The 18985-nt window shown below is 38.5% G+C and overlaps 1 pseudogene; it reads right to left on the bottom strand.

Annotated features, from left to right (window-relative positions):
* Nucleotides 1-3395: 3395 nt before the first annotated feature.
* LOC114625527 lies at nt 3396-18662 on the bottom strand (annotated as a pseudogene).
* Between the last annotated feature and the right edge of the window lie 323 nt (nt 18663-18985).

Raw genomic sequence — 18985 nt, 5'->3', positions numbered from 1 at the left:
ATTGACTGGGTTTATCTCTTCAAAATTTCACTAATGCCTTGGTCACAAAAATTATGGTTTTTAACTCTCCATAAACCTGTTGAGCTTGGGACAGATGATGAATGTTTATCCAGATGATTATTTTTATTGGATATACATGTAAACATTCTCTGTTGTAAACTTCTTATTCAATTTATGATTTGAATTTATGTGTAAACTTGTGATAAACATTTTACTACATGATCATATATTCTGAAAGATATTTAAGTGTTGAGGACAAAGGGAAAAGAACATTCTCCTTCTCCCCCTTTCTTAGCACTGCTTACCCCATTTTTTCTTAGACCCCTGTCTTACAAGCCCATTCCCCCTCTTTCTTGGAGAGCTTTCATAGGGAACTTTTTTTAGAACTTAGATACAAAGGCTAAAATCACTTTTCAAAGTGCCCTTTTTTTTCCTGCAACTTAAATTAGCAGGCTGAAAGTTAGAGCCAAGCAATAGAACAAAAGCTACTTTACTTAATTTCCTGTTTTTTCAGATGAGATGCTAAACAGTTTCTCACTCCAGAGGAACTCAAAAGGCAGATCAGCTACTGAAGCAAAGTGACTTAGACTTAAAGCAGGTAAATATTTTTATTATTATACAGCAAACCTAAATATCTTTTAAGATCAAGTCTTAACCCCACTGACCCTCTTCCCCCTCCACTGCCTCAAGAAGAACCACCAGGGCTGGCCCCAGCACTGAAGCATTCTGTTATTAATATTAGAACCTACATATTTTGGATTCTAATGTAGACTGAAGACCAACTGAGACATCAGATTCATAGACTTAACAACTACAAGACTCTTGGCCTTTCCAGCAAGAGAAAACCATTGTTAATATAGCCAGACCACAGCTTATGAGCTATTCTAATAAATCATATATGATTTATGTATACCTGTATATATGATTCTTATACATGTATATGTGTGTGTGCATACATGTATATGATATTCATTTTGTCTATTCTGTTTCTTTAGAGAACTCTGACTAATATATTTTCCAAGTGAGGAAAATGTCTCCTCATATTTATGGTAGTTTGAAAAAGTCTGTGAGTCAAAGACATAAGTTGTAATATCTTTGTTTATTATTTTCACACATAAGCAGGCAGAGCACCAGTTCTTGTGTTTCAGAATTATCCTTTTTGTTCTGTTCAGTGGTTTTCTTTCTACTCCACTTTTCATTGTCTTAGGTTAATTATTATCTCTACATATTCTCTACATATTCATATCTTGCATAGAATTCATTGGTATTATTGTGTTTGTCACAATTCTTAAGCAGCTGACTTGATAGCAAATGAAATTGACTTTTAAAGACACAAATACAGCACTAGTGAAGTGGAATTAGCTTGGAGGGCTTGCACAAACTTTCCTAGAAGGCAATATATACTTTGAATTCACTTTCAATATATGGTATAGTTTCCCCCATAGCAAAGATTCACACATTTAGAAATCAGGAGATGGAAAAAGAAATGTTTATAACAGGGCTCCAGACCTTAGTAGATATCCAGACCTGAGCACAACTGACTCCATGAGAGAAACACCATTCAAGCTATTAAATTTAGCATGCCAAAATGAAAACAAACACCTGATCCATAGTATTGGTAAAGTCTCTAAATGTACTAACCTTGCTTTTGGCTTCTGTAGTTATGCTTCTTAATAACTATTCTTGTTAACTAAAATATCTCAACCAAGAACATGGCTCTTGTCCTTAAAAGCTCACCCTGAGAAAGGCTCAGGGAGATCTCAAACACCGGATGTGCTTGCCAGATGGCTAATAAAGACTTCCTATGGCTTAAATCCATGTCTGATGTCTTCTCCAGTAGATACCCCACAACAGGTTCCACTCAGTAGTGCCTACCCTAGTGACACAATAGGAAAATATTTGTTTCCTGTTTCTTCAACTTTAAGTTTGCTGAGCTAGAAGTTTTGGTCCCAGGTAGAGAGTACTCCTGCCAGAAGACACAAAAAATGCTCCATTGAAGAGGAAGTTCAGACCCCCTTAGTGACCTTGGGATTCTGATGCCCTTAAGCCAATAGACAAAGGAAAAAATAACAATGTTAGGAGGGGTGATTGATCTAGACTAATCTATCTAGAGCTTTCAGATGTGCTGTTAAGTTGCTAGTCCAAGATCTTTCTTGTTGTTTTATGTAGGCACATAGTGTTAGAAATGTTCCTCTTAACAGCACTTTCACTGTGTCCCTTAAGTTTGAATATGTTGTATATTTATTTTAATTCAATTCTACAAAATTTTTAATTTTTTTATTTCTGGTTTTTTTTCAGTTTTTATTCAGCAAAGAGTTTTTATGTTTCTATGAATTTGTGAGCTTTCTGTTGTTTCTGCTATTTTTGGTATCAGAATACAGGGAGTTGTTTCCATTTTCTTTCATCTGTTGAGACTTGCTTTGTGTCTGAATATGTGGTTAATTTTGGAGGAAGTTCCAAGAGTTGTTGAGAAGAAGATATATTCTTTAGTGTTTAGATGAAGTGTTCAGCAAGTATCTATTAGGTCCATTTGATTTAAAACCAGTTAGCTTTAGAAATTCTCTGTTTAGTTTTTGTTTAAATGACCAGTCTCTTGGTGAGAGAGCAGTATTGAAGTATCCCAGTACCAGAGTATAAGGGTCAATCGTGATTTTTTTTTGTTAACAAACTTGGGTTCCTTTGTGTTTGTGGCATAAATGTTAAAAATTCAAATGTCATTTTGGAAGCTTTTTCCCCCTTAGATGTGTATGTAGTGTTCTTCCTCATCTCTTTTGATTAGTTTTGGTTTAAAGTCTATTTTGTTAAATATTAGAATGTCTACACATGTGCTTTCCTGCTTTTGGTTTTGCAAACGTGAGATTACTTAGTTGATCTCCATAGGTTGGTTGTTTTCCTTCTAATACCTTCTGTTGTTCTGGATTTGTAGATAGATATTGTTTAAAATTGGATTTATAATGAAATGTCTTATTTTCTCTATCTATGGTGACTGAAAGTTTTGCTGGGAACAGTAGCCTGTTCTAGCATCTGTGGTCTCTTAGAGTCTATTGCATCTTAGAGTCTAGGCCCTTCTGGCTTTAAGAGTCTCCTGAGAAGTCAAGTGTAATTCTAATAGGTCTGCCTCTTTTTTTTTTTTTTTTTTTTACTAGTTTGTCTTTTTCCTTTGCAGCTTTTAGTATTTATTTCTTCATTCTTTATGTTTATTGTTTTGATTATTATTTGGTGAGGGGGCTTTCTTTTATGTTTTAATCTATTTGTTGTTCTTTTTTTTCTATTTGTTGTTCTATGTGCTTTTTTGCCAATTTAAATAGTTTTATTAGACATTCTATATTACTTGCAATTAGCAGCTCTAAATTGTGTCCCTGTGGAACAAGGCTATACTCTCTACTTGGATTGACTTAATTAACCTCTTCATTGGTGGAGTCTGAAGAAGCACCACCAGATGGAGGAGCTCCCCTACCAGGAAAGCCATCAGACATTCCTCCAGGCATGCCACCAGCACTCTCGTATAGCTTGGCAATGATAGTGTTACAGACTTTGTCTAGTTCAGTCTGCTGATGTTCAAATTTTTCCTTCCCTGCAATCTGGTTCTTATCTAGCCAGCTGATGATCTCACTGCACTTGTCAAGAATCTTCTGTTTATCCTCATTATTGATCTTCCCTTGAAGTTTCTCATCTTCAACAGTTGCTTTCATGTTGAAGGCATAGGACTCCAGTGAATTCTTGGAGGAAATCTTTTCTTTCTGCTTCTCATCCTCAGTTTTGTATTTCTCAGCTTCTTGGACCTTAGGCCTGTTTGCATCATTCACCACCATGAAGGCCCAGTGCTTCATATCAGACCAAAAAACAGCAACATCAAATCTACAATCCACCAGACATTTGGCATCAAAAACTGTTGATGAGGTTCATTGCAACCTAATTCTTCACAGTATTCACAATTAACTATTCTGTGTCTGTGAAAGCAATGTAGCTGGGCGTAGTGTGGTCATCCTGGTGATTGAAAATTATTTCTAACTTTCCTTGTTGGAAGATACCCATACAGGAGTAGGTGGTGCCATGATCAATGCCAACTGCAGGTCCCTTGGACATGGTTGCATTTGTGTAGGCCTGCCTATGCTGACAATGAGACTACACAAATCCTCTAGAGCTGCCTCAGTGTTCAATGCGTCTATATGCTTCTTGTACCTTTATAGGTATCTACTTCCTGTGGTTATAAATATTTTTTCTATAATTTTGTTGAAAATACTTTCTGGATCATTGAGTTGGGTTTCTTCTCCTTCCTGTGTACCTACTATACTTACGTTTGGTCTTTTCATAGTTTTCCAGATATCTTAAATGTTTTGTATCAGGAAATTTTTAGATCTAATATTTTCTTCAATTCATTTCTTCTATTGTATCTTCAAAGCCTGAGGGTTTCCTCTTCCAACTCTTGTACTCTGTTGATAAAGCTTTCTCTGTAATTCCTGTTCAAATTCCTAATTCATTTTTTGGTTTCTGCTTCTTCTCTGTATTTTAAAGAGTGTGGTGGGTGTGTGTTGCCTGTTTTCCTGGCCTGTTCAGCTGGTGTGTTTACAAGGAATGCCTGTTAGTATTGAATGCTGGGTAACTGGGATGAGTTAGCAGAAGAAAAATTAAAAGATATGTTCTTTTGGTCTTTCGGGAATAAGATCACAGAAGAAAGGGAGACCACAGCAGTTTTGTAGCTATAGAGCTGAGAATGAGACTGGGGGATTGGCTCTCAGGAAGACTAGGAGAGGTATGGTATTGCCTTTAAGCTATTTGCACCTAAGTAATAGTGCCCCTTGGATTACCAGGAATGTGCCTGCTGGAGTTGGGATCTGGAACTAAGCAACCAATGTAAGGAGGGAGGGGATAATTTGTGGGCACAGGAGACATGGGCAAGGCAGAGGGAAGGCTGTAGCTGGTATCTGTTTCAGTGCTAGAAGACTAACAGATTAGGTTAGGGGGAATGGAGGGGTGGAGAATGTCTGTAAGCAGCTTACCTGTTTTCTGGCAGGCATGTGCTGTGGTGGTTTGTTTGTTTGTTTGCTTGCTTGCTTGTTTGTTTGTTTTTATTCTTGTGTCTTTGTATAGTTTGGCTCTCTGAGTTACACCTGCATTGCAGAATGAGTTTGGTTGAGTTGTTCAATTTTCTATTTTATTGAACTTTGGGGGAAATATCAATATCAGATCTCCCTTGGAAAATTGGCAAAATTTAGCAGTCTATTCAGTTCTAGACTTTCCTCTGTGGAGTTTGAATTACTACATGAATCACATTGTTTGTCATGGGTCTGTTTAGGTTTATATCATTGTGATTTAATTTCAGTAGGTCTAGAAATTTATTTATTCTAGTTGAACATCTTTTTTTTTTACAGAGTATATTTTCTTTTTTCTTTTTTTTTATTTAATTTTTTTAACATGAAATGCTTTTTTATAGCATATTTTACAAGGGGAGGGGGTAAGAGGGGCCAGGTGGTGGAAAAGTACAGAATCTTCTTGGCCTGTGCCTTGAAACATGTCATGGTCTATACGGTACACTGCCTTGAATTATGATCTACCTGCTGTTCTTCAGAAGATATGGTACACTGCTTGAGTTATGGTTTCCCTGCTATTCTTCAGAAGATGTGATACTCTGCTTTGAGTCTATCTGCAGTTGCTAAGCAGGATCTTGCAGTTGCCAAGCTTCAGAGGACATTGTGCAGGTGGGAGAAGGTAGGGGGTGAGGGTAAGGGCGAGGGTCCTGGCTTCTGGCATCTCCACCTTCTCTGTTTAGTTAGAGAAAGCATCTTATGATCAATCCCAACTATGTGAATTTTGAATTTGGATGTCTAATTATGGAGGGTCTTAGGCAAGTTCACAACCCCAAAACACTGATGTGAGACGAGTCACATCGATGCTTGAAGGCTTTAGGCTGTCGACGATGGGCAATGTCAAGGGACCCCGATGTGGGTGAAAGGAGGATGAGAGCCCTGTCTTAGGCCATGTAGGCTCCACCCACTCCCAGCACCACGCACTCCTTTTCGGCTGCATTGGGTGGGCCCCTGGGAAGTGGACCTACAATAATCCCGTCATTGGGCTAACTCACAGCCATCCTAGTCTCTTGTAAATGTTCAAGTTACCAACCATTTGTCAGTTTGGGGTGTAATATTGTCATAAGGAAAGGCTCCCCAATGTTAGCGGCCATATCAAGGGCGGCTTTGGTTTAGGAAAAAGCCAATTTCTCTCTCTCTCTCTCTCTCTCTCTCTCTCTCTCTCTCTCTCTCTCTCTCCATGTGTGTGTGTGGGGTGTGGAGGCGTGTATGGTAGATATTTTCATTCAACTTCCTGTGTACAAAATGGTAAGAAACATTTTACAATGTGTTACTCCTTTGAGGCAATCATCTGAAAAGTTAGGTTTGATTTTTTGTTTGTTTTCTTAAGAACAATCTAGAAGCTTTTTATTGAGGATCAATTTGACCATTACACAGAACGTTGTGTTTCCTCTCCCTTGATCCAGAACCATCTTTTCAAAACACTTTAGGTTCAAATACACGTTCTATAAAAGGTTTCACATTTCCAAGGAAATCAAATTGTGAACCAATATTCATTGCTTCTCTTTTAAAAATATTTTTTAATTAATTAATTTATTTATTTTAAACTCCAAATTTTATTTCCCTCTTGGTCCACCCTCTGACTGTTCCACATCCCATACCTCCTCGATTTCCCCTTCCCTTTCCTTTTCCCCTCACTCCTCCCCACGTCCCCACCACCCCCCACTCCCCACCTCAGCTTCCACGAGGATGTTTCCACCCCCCACCCTACCAGACCTCTAAATCCCCTGAGGCCTCCAGTTTCTTGGTGCATCTTCTCTGACTAAACTCAGACCCCCCCACCCACCCACAGCATCCTCTGCTGTATATTTGTTGGAGCCTCATATCAGCAAGTTGTCTGGTTGGTGGTTCAGTGTTTGAGAGATCTCAAGGATCCAGGTTAATTGAGACTACTGCTCCTACAGGTTCACCCTCCTCCTCAGCTTCTTCCAGCCTTTTTCTAATTCAACCAGAGAGGTCAGCAGGTTCTGTCCATTGGTTGGGTGGACATATCTGCACCTGACTCTTTCAGCTGCTTGTTGAGTCTTTTGGAGGACAGTCATGATCGATCCTTTTTTGTGAGCTCTCCATAGCCTCAGTAATGGTGTCAGACCTTGGGTCTTCCCCTTGACTGGATTCCACTTTGGGCCTGTTGCTGAACCTTCTTTTCCTCAGGCTCCTCTTCATTTCCATCCCTGCAGTTCTTTTAGACAGGAACAATTCTGGGTCAGAGTTGTTGAGTGTGGAATGGCACCCCCCCTCACTTAATGCCCTGTCTTCCTGTTGGAGGTGGGCTCTATAACTTCACTCTCCCTACTGTCGGTCATTTCATCTAAGGTCCCTCACTTTGAGTGTTGAGAGTCTCCCACCTCCCCAGTTTCTGTTGTATTCTGGAAGGACCTCCCCCAGCCTCCTACCTCCCCCCCCCCGAGATTTGCTTTTTAAGTCCATTGCGCACTAGTGTTATATGAAATAGATATGATTAGTCACTGAATATATTTGTCTCATTGATACATTTTGGAGTGGGGAGTGACTTTTAAAATTTGTTTGTGAGTGAGGATTTTTAACCCAGGAATTTTTGTAATTTCTTCTGTTAAAACCTAAATAAAATGTGTCAAATATAGAGTTATTTAATATGCAAAGTTTTGATTTATATACAGTAGCTTTCTCTGACTAGAAATTAGTACTTATAACTCAGAAAATGCGTGTACGGGTTGTAAGAGCTTTCTCTTCTTTAATTTTTCTCATAGATAGTCATTAGAAATCCTTAGACTTTTCAAAATCGTGTGTCATAAAGTCCCAGCATTGGTCCCTTTACCTAAAAAGTGACAGTCAGATTGAAGTGCAAGAAATATTCTTTAAAGTTTCTGTTAATTGAGTTTTCATAGTTATAACCACAAAATATACTTGCTACGTGATCCCTGGGTGATATTGTTAGGTATAATCCAAAACTTGCTCCATGACATTAGAGCTTAAGTTTTATTAGGCCACTCTTTCTTACTTCCACAAATTAATAATGTTTAAAGAATAATTTTTACAAAACAAAAGTGAATACATCAGCACATTATATAATTCCTTATTAAAGATATATCAGTAGATCTGTCTCTCCAGCTTTAATTTGATACACATTAAAATTTAAATTCTCTTTGTCAATTTTCTTCTTGCCATTCAATAATACCTATAACTACAAATGGGGTATACAAAGATTATAAAGTATTTTAATAGATTTGTTTTTGTTTCATGATTAACTGATAAAAAAACTGAAGTGTTACCCTTCTTAAATGTAATCAAGACAAGATTAGTTCTGATTAACCATTGAATAAGACCAGAAACATAATCACATACTTGCCTATTTTGTCAACCTCTGATTTAGATTCTTTATTGCAGTTGAATGGCTTTAATCAACTAACAAATCAGATACCTGATTTAAGTAAACTATGAAGAAAATGGTTTCGATTTGAAAAGTTTTCATCTTTCTTATGCAAATATAAAAGCTAAAATCACTCTAATGGTCTATTTAAAAGTTGACATGGGGAAAAAAATGATGACATTCAGTATTCTAATGTAAATGGTTTACATCCATAACCCCTCCTCAATAGCTTATCTCCAATTCTTCCTCTATTCCCACCTTTGCTTTTTTGCTTCCAACTTTAAGTGACTTCAATAACAACAATAACCACACTGATTCAATCCGGGCTTCTAGTATGTATATGAGTGTAGAACCATTTACTGGAGAATGGGAAGTGTTAGGGACTTATCCCTGAATAAAACTGACCCTAGTTGCTATGAAGGTATCTATATCTAATAAGTCCATAGCTGTGGTTGGGATTTCATGAGCCATCCTAGGATTCGTGATGGCTTAATCTTGCATAGTTCTTGTGCATTCATTCATATTCCTGCAAGTTAATGTGTGCAACTATGCTGTTGTTTAGCAAATACTGTTTCACTACAGACATTCATTCTTCTGGCTCTTCTAATCTATTCCTCTTTCTAATGATCCCTGAGCCTTGGGGAGAGTGTGATATAGACATCCCATTTAGAGCAGAGCACTTAATTGTCTATCAGTCTGAATATTGTTGTTGATCTCTGCACTATCATCTACTGCAAAAAGATGCTTCTCTAGTGAAGATTGGCAGATATACTAATCTATAGATCTAAAAATAAAAGTCTAGAGGGCAGTTTATTGCTGTGTGAACTTTGGAAAATAATTGTACTAGGTAATTACCTGAGACCTAGCACAGTCAGCTCCAAGTTTTGAATGAGCAATGATATAATACATTAGTTCCTTCTAGTGGGGCAGGGTTTAAATCCAACCATCAAGTGGTTGCTTACTCCTACATTTGTGCCACTACTGGACATATTTGGCAAGGTCAGTTGTGAATGTATCTCACAGGATTCATAGATGGTGAAGACTGTTGATTACAGGTAGCATGCATAGAACTGTCTAGAATTATGAAACTAGGTAGTAGGGAAGAAGCTTCCAGGTTGATATCATCTTGATTTCTACATGTCTTTTGACTCAAGTTTGTAGTGTCTTCATCAATAGGGTCTTATTATCGAGTTCTGCATGATAACTAGAAGAAATAACAAGAAGCTTCAGTGTTTGGAAGCTCTACTAACCAACAAAACAAAAAGAAGTAACTCATATCTGATGTCTGGAGAAAGCTTCTGGTCCTGGAAGGTATCTTTGAGTCTGTTTTTGGATGGTTGAGGGAGAAAAGCATCATATTAATTATGTATCTGGGATAGGCAGCAACAGTTTTTCTGTGAAAGGAAATTAGTTGTTAATTAAGACTTGAGAAATGGTGATCAGCATGTTGATTTAACCTGTGGAAGTAGATTAGATGGCTTTTGAACCTTGAAGAAATCTTAAAATTTGAAAAAAAAAAACAATGTTGGACATATATCATGAGTGTTAGAGAGAAAAAGAAGGATTAAAACAAAAAGCAAAAAATTTTTGGATTGAAAACCATGAACATTTTTGTTTTATTAGTTCCTGTTATGGAGAAAAGAAAACGTTTAAATAAAAGCAAGAAAGATTTGGGTTAAGTGTCTCAGGTATGCCTCTTTGTTGTCTTGGCAGGTTTAGAAGCAGTGGAGGGGAGAGGCATGCCCTGCCTTGTGGCCTCTTGATGCACTAGCATGGCATTCCCCCTTTGTTTTTCTTAGCAGTCTTAAATGTAAAAAAAGAGAAGAAAAGGCCAACCTTGAAGAAATACTCAAAGGAAGAAACATTGGGGCTTGATAGGAGAGTCAGAAGGAATCTCAAAGTGAAAAGAAAAATTCACAACTACTGCTTTAGGCAAGCAGCTGGACTAACTTGTCACACAAATGATGGAGGGGGAAGGGAAAAGCCTATGCTGGCAGGCAGAGCATGAAAGGGTGACTCCTGGGGGAGGGGCAAAGAGTGGGGCTTAGGGAATCACTGCCATCTTGTCTTTGAGCTGGGGAACACGTAGAGAGGAGAGGGGAGGTGGAACAGAGAGAGACTTGGTCTTTTGAGCTAAGCAGGAGCTAGTGGTAGCTGAGAATCAGAGAAAGTGAAGACCTCCACAGATGGGAGACCCTCTCTCAAGTCTCAGAAAGTCGCGACCACCCAGTAATCTGCTCGAGACACCATGTACCAGAGCAATAGCGAGGTTTATTAGGGCGTGACAGCTAGCTGCTGGTCAATTCATATGCCCATGCAGGAGCTGAATTGACCCCAACAGCCAGTTTGAGAGGAGTTTTTAAGGGGAAAAACCACAAACCAAGGAATGGGGAGGGGGCTCATGGTTGTTAGGTGGCATAACATAAAAATAGCAGAACATTCCAAAGGAACCCAACCTACATGAGGCAGGATCAGGTGAAAACTCTCTGTACGCTTATCTTTCTCAAGAATGTGGTCCTGCTCTGTCACTTCGGCCTTGCCCTGTCACTGCGGTTCTCAGCTTGGTTCTACCTGGCTATCTTGCATTCTAGCCAGTTCCCGTAACTAGCCTGTCCACATTCTTAACTTGTTTCATGGCTCGGTTTCTCCATGTCTTTATAAAGAAAGCCTAAAGAATATTTTATATGTCTAAAAAGAATTCTATATACCCAGTATCTATAATTTTTCACTCTACAAAAGGATGGTAGCTAGGAACACAAAAGAGAAAGAGAGGGGAGGGTGGACAGAGAGAGATGTTACTCATGGTTTTTGCAGGCGCCAGCAGGGGTGCTCATGTAGTTGGCTCTACACATGTTGTCCACCACTAGCGGTGGGTGGGGTGTGTGTGGGGGGGTGGAATGATGGCCCATGCACCTCAGGGGCTCGTGTGGGCATGGAGTTCTCTGTTGTGTTGATTTGTGAGTCTCCCCCACCCAGTGTGGGGAGTCTTCACTCAGCCTTGGTTCCTTGAGGCAGGGCAGAGCTCTCGGGTGGACCTGGGATATCTTTATTTGGAGCTCCCAGATGCCACTGGGTGGGGAAGGCACAGCAAAATAGAGATGGGGGCACGTGAGCGCTCCTGGCAGCTTGAGTGCCAAGAAACTGATGGCTCTGGTGCCACGCCTTGCAGGGAGTGTTCACCTGTAACAGACTTGGGCGGCCCGGTTCTTGCAGTCATGTGAGTGTCTGAGTTCTACGTTGGTTGTGCCAAATGTGGGAAAAAACACATGTGGTGGCAGGATCTCAGGACCACGGTGGCAACCCATGGTAGGGCGGCGGAGTCCCGGAGGCTTTCCACACAGGCGGGTCCCACATACACTGAGAAAGTTCAAGGTTCCAAAGGCTGGAAGCTTTGACAGCGGCAGGCCCCCAAAGACACGTGGAGTCCATGGGTTTAAAAGTTTATTGTTTATGGAGTGGTAGTTGGATCTGGATGTGTGTGCCCCCCAGTTCAGCTAGAGGAGAGCTGGCTTAAATAGGGGAAGGGGAAGAGGGGCTGGGAAAAAGAATATTTTAATTAGCTATGCCCCCCCCACACACACCTTAGGTAACTCATGAATATGGAAATCTGTTAGTCATGCCCTCTACCTGGATGGTGACGCAAACCTCTCTGAGAGGAGCTACTCTGAGCCAAACATGTCTGCAAGATGCAGGCTAACAGGGATGTAGGCTGTATGCGGGAGTCTGGAATCCGGGGTCATGGGGAGATACATGCGGTCCCTACCCAGGCTATGGTTCACCTGTTGGGTCTCTGGCCATCTCAAACCCAGTGCTCTACCGGGGAGACCAAATCGTCCCTTCATGGTCCCACAGCTAGAGTTAAGAAATTAGCAGTGAGTGGTAAAAGTTGAGACTACTCACAAGCAGAAGTCCCAATCGTTTTGAAGATGTGAGTACCATAGAGCCACCAGCAAGAACAGCAGTAACCAGTGGATAGAGCAGTGCTGAGCCTATGAGAGAATGTGCTGTGGTTGGCAGGGAGGAAAAGCAGTGCTAAATGGCCAAGCCCTTTGAAACGCAGACAATGATAAGTGGGTCTCAGTTTTCTTTGATTTGAATGCACTGTGTCCAGGTTCTTCCTTCTTGGAATAAGAAAGTAGTTATTTTTATTTTACAGGAGCCAACCATGAGGAGACTTTAGCCTTTAAAGAGATTTTGGAGTTTTACAAAGACTTTGAATTTCAGAAGAAATATTGAATTTCTTTTAAAGAATCTGAACTGTTTGTTTGTTTGGGTGTTTTGTTTTATTTTGTTTTGATTGAGATAGTGTTCCTCTGTGTAACCAAGGCAGTCCTGGAAGTCACTCCATAGAGCAGGCTGGCCTTGAACTCATAAATATCGCCTGAATCTCTATCCTGAGTGCTGAGATTAAAGGCATGCCTCACTAGCTGAGACTAAACGTTTAAAGCAATTTTGAGTTTGTAAGAACTGAGACTTTCTAAGTTTGTGATATGTTTTATACTGTTAATATATATTATAATATATACTATATTAATACAAGATCTTGAGAACAGCTGAGAAAAGAAAAGTTCTAGTTAAAAAGTGATGTTTGTATGTTAACAATTGGTCAATTGTACTTGCTAGTTCTATGTCATTTGACACAAGATAGAGTCCTGTGAGAGGAATAAACATTTGAGAAAATGTACCCATAAGATTGGGTTGTAGGCAAACTCATAGGGCATTTTCTTACTTAGTTATTGCTATAGAAGGGGCTATACCTCTGTTGGTAATACAATCCATGAAATAGTGATCCTGGATCTAATAAGAAAGCAAGCTGAGTAAGCCATAAGGAACAAGCCAGTGAGGAACACTCCTACAAGGCCCCTGCATCAGCTCCTCCCTCCAGGTTCCTGCCCTGTTTTGGTTCTTGCACTAACTTCCTTTGATGATGAAGTGTGGTGTGGAAGAGTAAACAAAATAAACACATCTGTCCCCAAATTTTTAGAACACATTGTTTTATCACAGCAACAGAAACTATAACAAAAACAGTGCCACTATAATATTTGTCTATAAACAAATTTGCAGTGAATCTTGTCTCTTTTTTTCTCTTCTCTTATTTTCTCTTCTCTTCCCTCCCCTCCACTCCCCTCCCCTCCCATCCCTTCCCCTCCCCTTCCCTTCTCTTCTTGTCTCTTCACCTTGCTTTACTTTTCTTCTCTTCTCATCTCATCTTGTCTCTCCTCTCCTCCTTCTTCTCTCCTCCTCCTCTTTCTTTTCTTGAGATTATGACATTAACCTTTCTCATTACCCTTTCTTCCATTCAAATTCTCCTATAAAATCCTTCTTGTCTCTTCCAAATCTATGCCCAAAAGGTCTTCCAAGTGCCTGCTTGATCTGAAGCTTTATGAGAAGATTGAGGTTTTCAGAAATGCTAATAGCATATGCTTCTAGATCTGTAAGTAAATTGGAATATTTTTCATTACAAATGTTATTATGAGTCTGTTTAAATTATTTACTTTGGTTTAGTTTGGGTTAGTCATATGCACTTAGGAATGTGTCTGTTTCTTTTAAAGTTATCAGTTTAATAAGATATAGCATTTTAAAGTATGTCCTTACAATTTCATTTTTCTATGTTTGTTCTAATATCTCTAGTTTCATCTCTGTTTTTTTAATTATATTTATTTGTTATTTAAGGATCTTTTCTTTCTTCTGGCTAATTTTGTTAAATATTTATTATTATTAATAGTTTTTTATAAGAACTAACTTGTCATTTTATTTATTCATTAATTGGTTTGTTTTGTTTGTTCTTTGTTAACTTTAGCCTTTTTATCATTATTTCTTCCCATCTACTCTTTCAGTTATTGTTTTTTTCCAAATCACTAGCTATATCAAGAAGTTATTAAGTATATATATATCTCAAATTTTGTTTGTAGGCACTAAGTGTTATAGGCTGTCGCATTAGGACTGTTCTCATTCTTTCCCATAGAGTTTGGTATATTGCATTTTCAATTTCATTCAATTCTAGAAGTGTTTTAATTGCGTTCTTGGCCTATTTGTTGACTAGATTATTACTCAGTTCTATGCTGCTTAGTCTTCATGAGGTTATGTTTTCTATAGTTGATGCCCAGTTTTATTTCATTGTTGTCAAAAATACAGGATGTTATTTTACTTTCCTATAGTTGCTGAAAGTTTCTTTGTGTCTTATTAATATGTAATCTATTTTGAAAGAGAACAGCTCCATGAGTTGTTAAGAAGAAAGTGTATTGTTTGGATGGCATGTTCCATAAGTGTCTCTTAAGTCCATTGACTTTATAATGTGGTTTAATTCCAGTGTTTCTCCGATTTTTTTTCTACATCACCTGTATATTGCTGAAAGTGGGTTATTAAAGTTACGGACTATTTCTGCTTTGTGTTAATGGTTGGATTTAGATTTACTACTATGTCTTATGTGAAGCTGACATATCTAAGTTTAGAATTATAATATCACCTTAATAGTCATTTCCTTTAATGAATATGAAGTAAACTTCCTTATATCTTTTGATTAGTTTGAGTTTAAAATTTACTTTTTCATATATTAGAACAGATATGCTTAGAGCTGGAGAGATGGTTAAGCAGATATGAGAGCACTGAGTTCTCTTATAGAAGACCCAGATTTAGTCCCTGGCACTCATATAATGGTTCACAACCATTCCTAACTCCAGGTCCAGGGACTCTAATGCCTTCTCTTGACTTCTCCTAGCACCAAAAATACATGTGGTACACATATACACATACAGGTAAAACCCTCTACATAAATAAAATAAGTATTTTTTTTAAAAAAATAGTAGATGTGCCTAAATATTTCTTGGTTCTATTTTCTTAATATGCCATAAGTCATCAAAAATAAGGATCCAATTTTCCAATCCAATCCTCTAGTTTGTATAGTTTTATTGGGAAATTATTTCAGTTTGACTCTTTTTCATTAATTCTCTTTATTTAATTTTATTTTTACACCTTTCATGGGTTTCTGCCTTCCATTTGGCTTTTTGTTTGTTTTCTCTTGGAGTATATTCATACTCGCTGAGTTGTTTATGCAAGTTATAACCATTTTTTTAAAACTCTCAGTCTGGAAGATTTTCCAGGTCATTGAGTAATTGAGGGCAGGAAACATATGATCTTCATTTGTCATGTTCCTTTTGTTCCTATATTGGGGGTTGTATATTGGAAATATTTTGTTGCAGCTTTCTTTTTGTTCAAAATATTTTCTTCTTTCAGTGCAGGCATGTACAGTGTTCAGGAGATTATGATGACAGAAGACTGAAATACTTTTCTTTTCTGGAAAGCTTCATGTTATAGCTCTGGGTTGTTTTGTTTTGTTTTTGTTTTTGTTTTTGTTTTTTGAGAGTTTGCTACTGTGAGAACATACCCCTTGCTGTCCCTTCCTTCTGGTGCCATATAGTATGGCTATGTAAGCCTGCTTGCTCCAATCAGTTAGGAATGGTGGCCAGAGAACTTGTAATGCTCAGTCTTCATTCAGGAGGTTCATGGGTTCATATGGAGCAAGGCCACCTGAGAGTTCTGAGAAGCAATGTACTGGTGGAATCATCAGTTTAAAGGGTGGGAAGGAGAGTCCTAGTCTGAAGAGAGAATTTTGAAAATCTTGGAGGAGACAGGCTTAAAAGACAAAGGAGGCCTAGAGTGTGTGGTAAAGCTATACCTAACCCAAGGAGGCCTAGAGGGTGTGGCAAAGCTATACCTACCCAAAGGAGACCTAAAGGGTGTGGCAAAGCTATACCTACCCAAAAGAGGCCTAGAGGGTGTGGCAAAGCTGTACCTACCCAATAGCTCAGAGAGGTATGGTTACAAAAGAGGTAGACTGTCTCCAGTATAGAAAGGACCAGAGCCTAGCTGGCAGATCAATAATGAGGTTCCAGATAAGCAATAAGTAGGGTTCAGGGGCTCTAGGAACAGGGCTTGCCTACGAAAATAGGGAGGGAAGTCCCTAAGTATTCAAGTAAGAAATGTCCCAGAGAATTTAAATGGGCTGATGGGGGTGAGCAGGTATACTGGTGGAATGGCTAAGTAAAGACCTCAGTGAACCTTGCTGGTAGGAATAAACAGATGTAAGGCCATATGTAGCACAGAGGCATGAAGTCTGGAGGATGAGAAGGAAAGATCAAGCTTGCAGTTTGAGGAAGGACAGTATCAGAAAAGCTTAGTAGATATTCTAAGTAGGGGTGGGAAGTAATGAATTTGGTTGACAGTGCAGGGAAGGGGAGTCACCATTTTTACTTTATCAGAAATTCTCATAAGCCAATACAAAGTTGTCTCAATTCTTGCAGGAGTAACCAACCAATATCTGATTGGATTTGAGGCACATCCATAAGATGGAACCCATTCATGACACTGCTCAGATAGCAAAAAAACCCAATACCCAAGGATCAAATGAAAACTAATAAAACAGTTTTTCTACAGGAACATCGTCATACATGACTCCTAATGACATTCTGCTATATTAATAGGTCAATGACTTCCTTGAACATTATCAGAGAAGTTTGCTCCTGTAGTAGAGAGGAACGATACAAAGATCCTCCATCAGACAATATGTAGAGTGAGAAGTCATAGAACATTCAGTCCTAAATGGGGATAGCTCCATCAAATTTCTCTATTCAGGGCTCAGGAAACTGCAGAAAAGAGAGTGGAAAGATTTTAAGATCTAGAAGAAATGGAAGACATTGAGGAAACCAATCCTATAAACACGGCAGCTCTGATGTACCTATTAACGTAGACTAATTAGTGCCTAATAGATCAGGTACCTAGTCCCTTACTAAGTACCCAATCTCTGTGGTAATTCAGGATGTAGCATGAATGTCAAAGGCTAACCCCCACATATTAGAGAAAACATACAATATTTGTCTTTTGGGGTCTCTGATACTTCACTTGGGATGAGTTTTTCTAGGTCTGTCCATTTACCTATAACTTTCATAATATTGTTTTAAAACAACATAATATTGCACTATGTAAACATAAAGTAAGCACATCTCATAACAAAGACTGTGGTATCATGCAAAGGGCCTGCATAGGTTTTCACCAGATGAGGTCTGTGAATTAACTTCATTTATATAGTACCCTTCTCCCCACAGTCAATAACTCCGTTTAGTTTAAGTACCAATTTAGTGAAAAAATAACTGAAACCTCTTTTCATAAACTTTTTCAAAGGCTTCTCAAAGCATTTAAGATGAAATTTACATGAATCAAATAATATCTTTTGTCTTCTTCATGTATCTAATTGTATTTATTCATTCTGTATTCAATTTATTCATCTTATTTTTATTTAAACTCCATACACAACCTCATTTAGTACTCAAACTAACAAAATTTAATTTCCTTAGCTCAGTTTTACAGATGTAATATAATTGATTTTCCTGCAGACAAATTTAATATAAAATTAAGTCTAAAAAAACACATGAGTAAAACCTGAAATCTGAAGGCTCTTTAACTGTCTCTCAAATTGTACTATTTTTACCTACCCACTATCCAAAATCACAGAGCCATCCCTCATCTTTGGCTTCTACACTCTTTCTGAATCTACTGCTGCAAAGATCACTGAGCACTAAGAGTAACAGTTTGATAAGAACATCCCATTCAGGAATGAGTGCTTCAAAGTCTCTCATTCTCTTCAAATTGTCCAGTTGTGGGTCTCTGTATTAGTTCCCATATGCTGTATAAGGAAGCTCCTCTGAGGATGGCTGAGTGAGGTACTGACTTATGGATATAACCAAATATCATTAGAAATAATGGTATTGCATGTTTCCTATGGTAATGCTATGTTCTTTGAGCAGCATATGAATAATTTAGTTTTCCCCTAGAACATTGGATAGGCCAATGTCACGTTCTTAGTTATCCTAGGAGTGTTAAGTATGGGTTTCTTGTCATGGAGTGTATCTTAAATCAGAGAATAGCTGGTTTACTTCCACAACATTTGTGTCTCTATTACACAAGCATATCTCGCACACAGGTCACCATTGTAGGTTGAAATGACTGTGGATGTGTTGATATTTGCCTTTCTCCTCTGATAGCATGCTAATTACCAGCTAGTATCATAACTACTACTCACCAGGGGTAAAGCTTATACTTGGCTTAGGCACCAGCTTGACTTCTTCATGTTCATTAAGATATGCATTGGTTTCAGCAACAGGACTTTTCATCAGTTTGTGGAGAGTAACTAGTAGCCTTAGAAATAGTCTGAGATTTTTGTGGCTGCCCATTGCATCTTTTTGGCCAATGACCCAACTAGATGTGACCAATTTTGGGCACTGTAGGTTTCACTAGTTGGTTGAAGATGTCTAGTTAGGGCAATGTCTCACCAATTATTTGCTGACTACATTTAGGTTCTGTTCATATATTTGTATATTTTAGGAAGCTTCTATAATAGCCGGTTTCTAAATGACCCTCCAGTGGCCTTTGGTGTTAGTTTTCCCTCTTGATAGTTTCTCTCTTCACCTCTTCTACATTACCCACCTCACTTAGTCCTACTACAATCTCTCCTGGCTCTCCACAACCCTATATTCTATTTTCCTTCCTTTGGAAA

This window comes from Grammomys surdaster, unplaced genomic scaffold, assembly GCF_004785775.1.
Source record: "Grammomys surdaster isolate TR1022 unplaced genomic scaffold, NIH_TR_1.0 219, whole genome shotgun sequence".
NCBI classification, from domain to species: Eukaryota; Metazoa; Chordata; class Mammalia; order Rodentia; family Muridae; genus Grammomys; species Grammomys surdaster.
The sequence above is the reverse complement of the archived record's forward strand: the minus strand, read 5'-3'. Positions and strand labels throughout refer to the sequence as shown.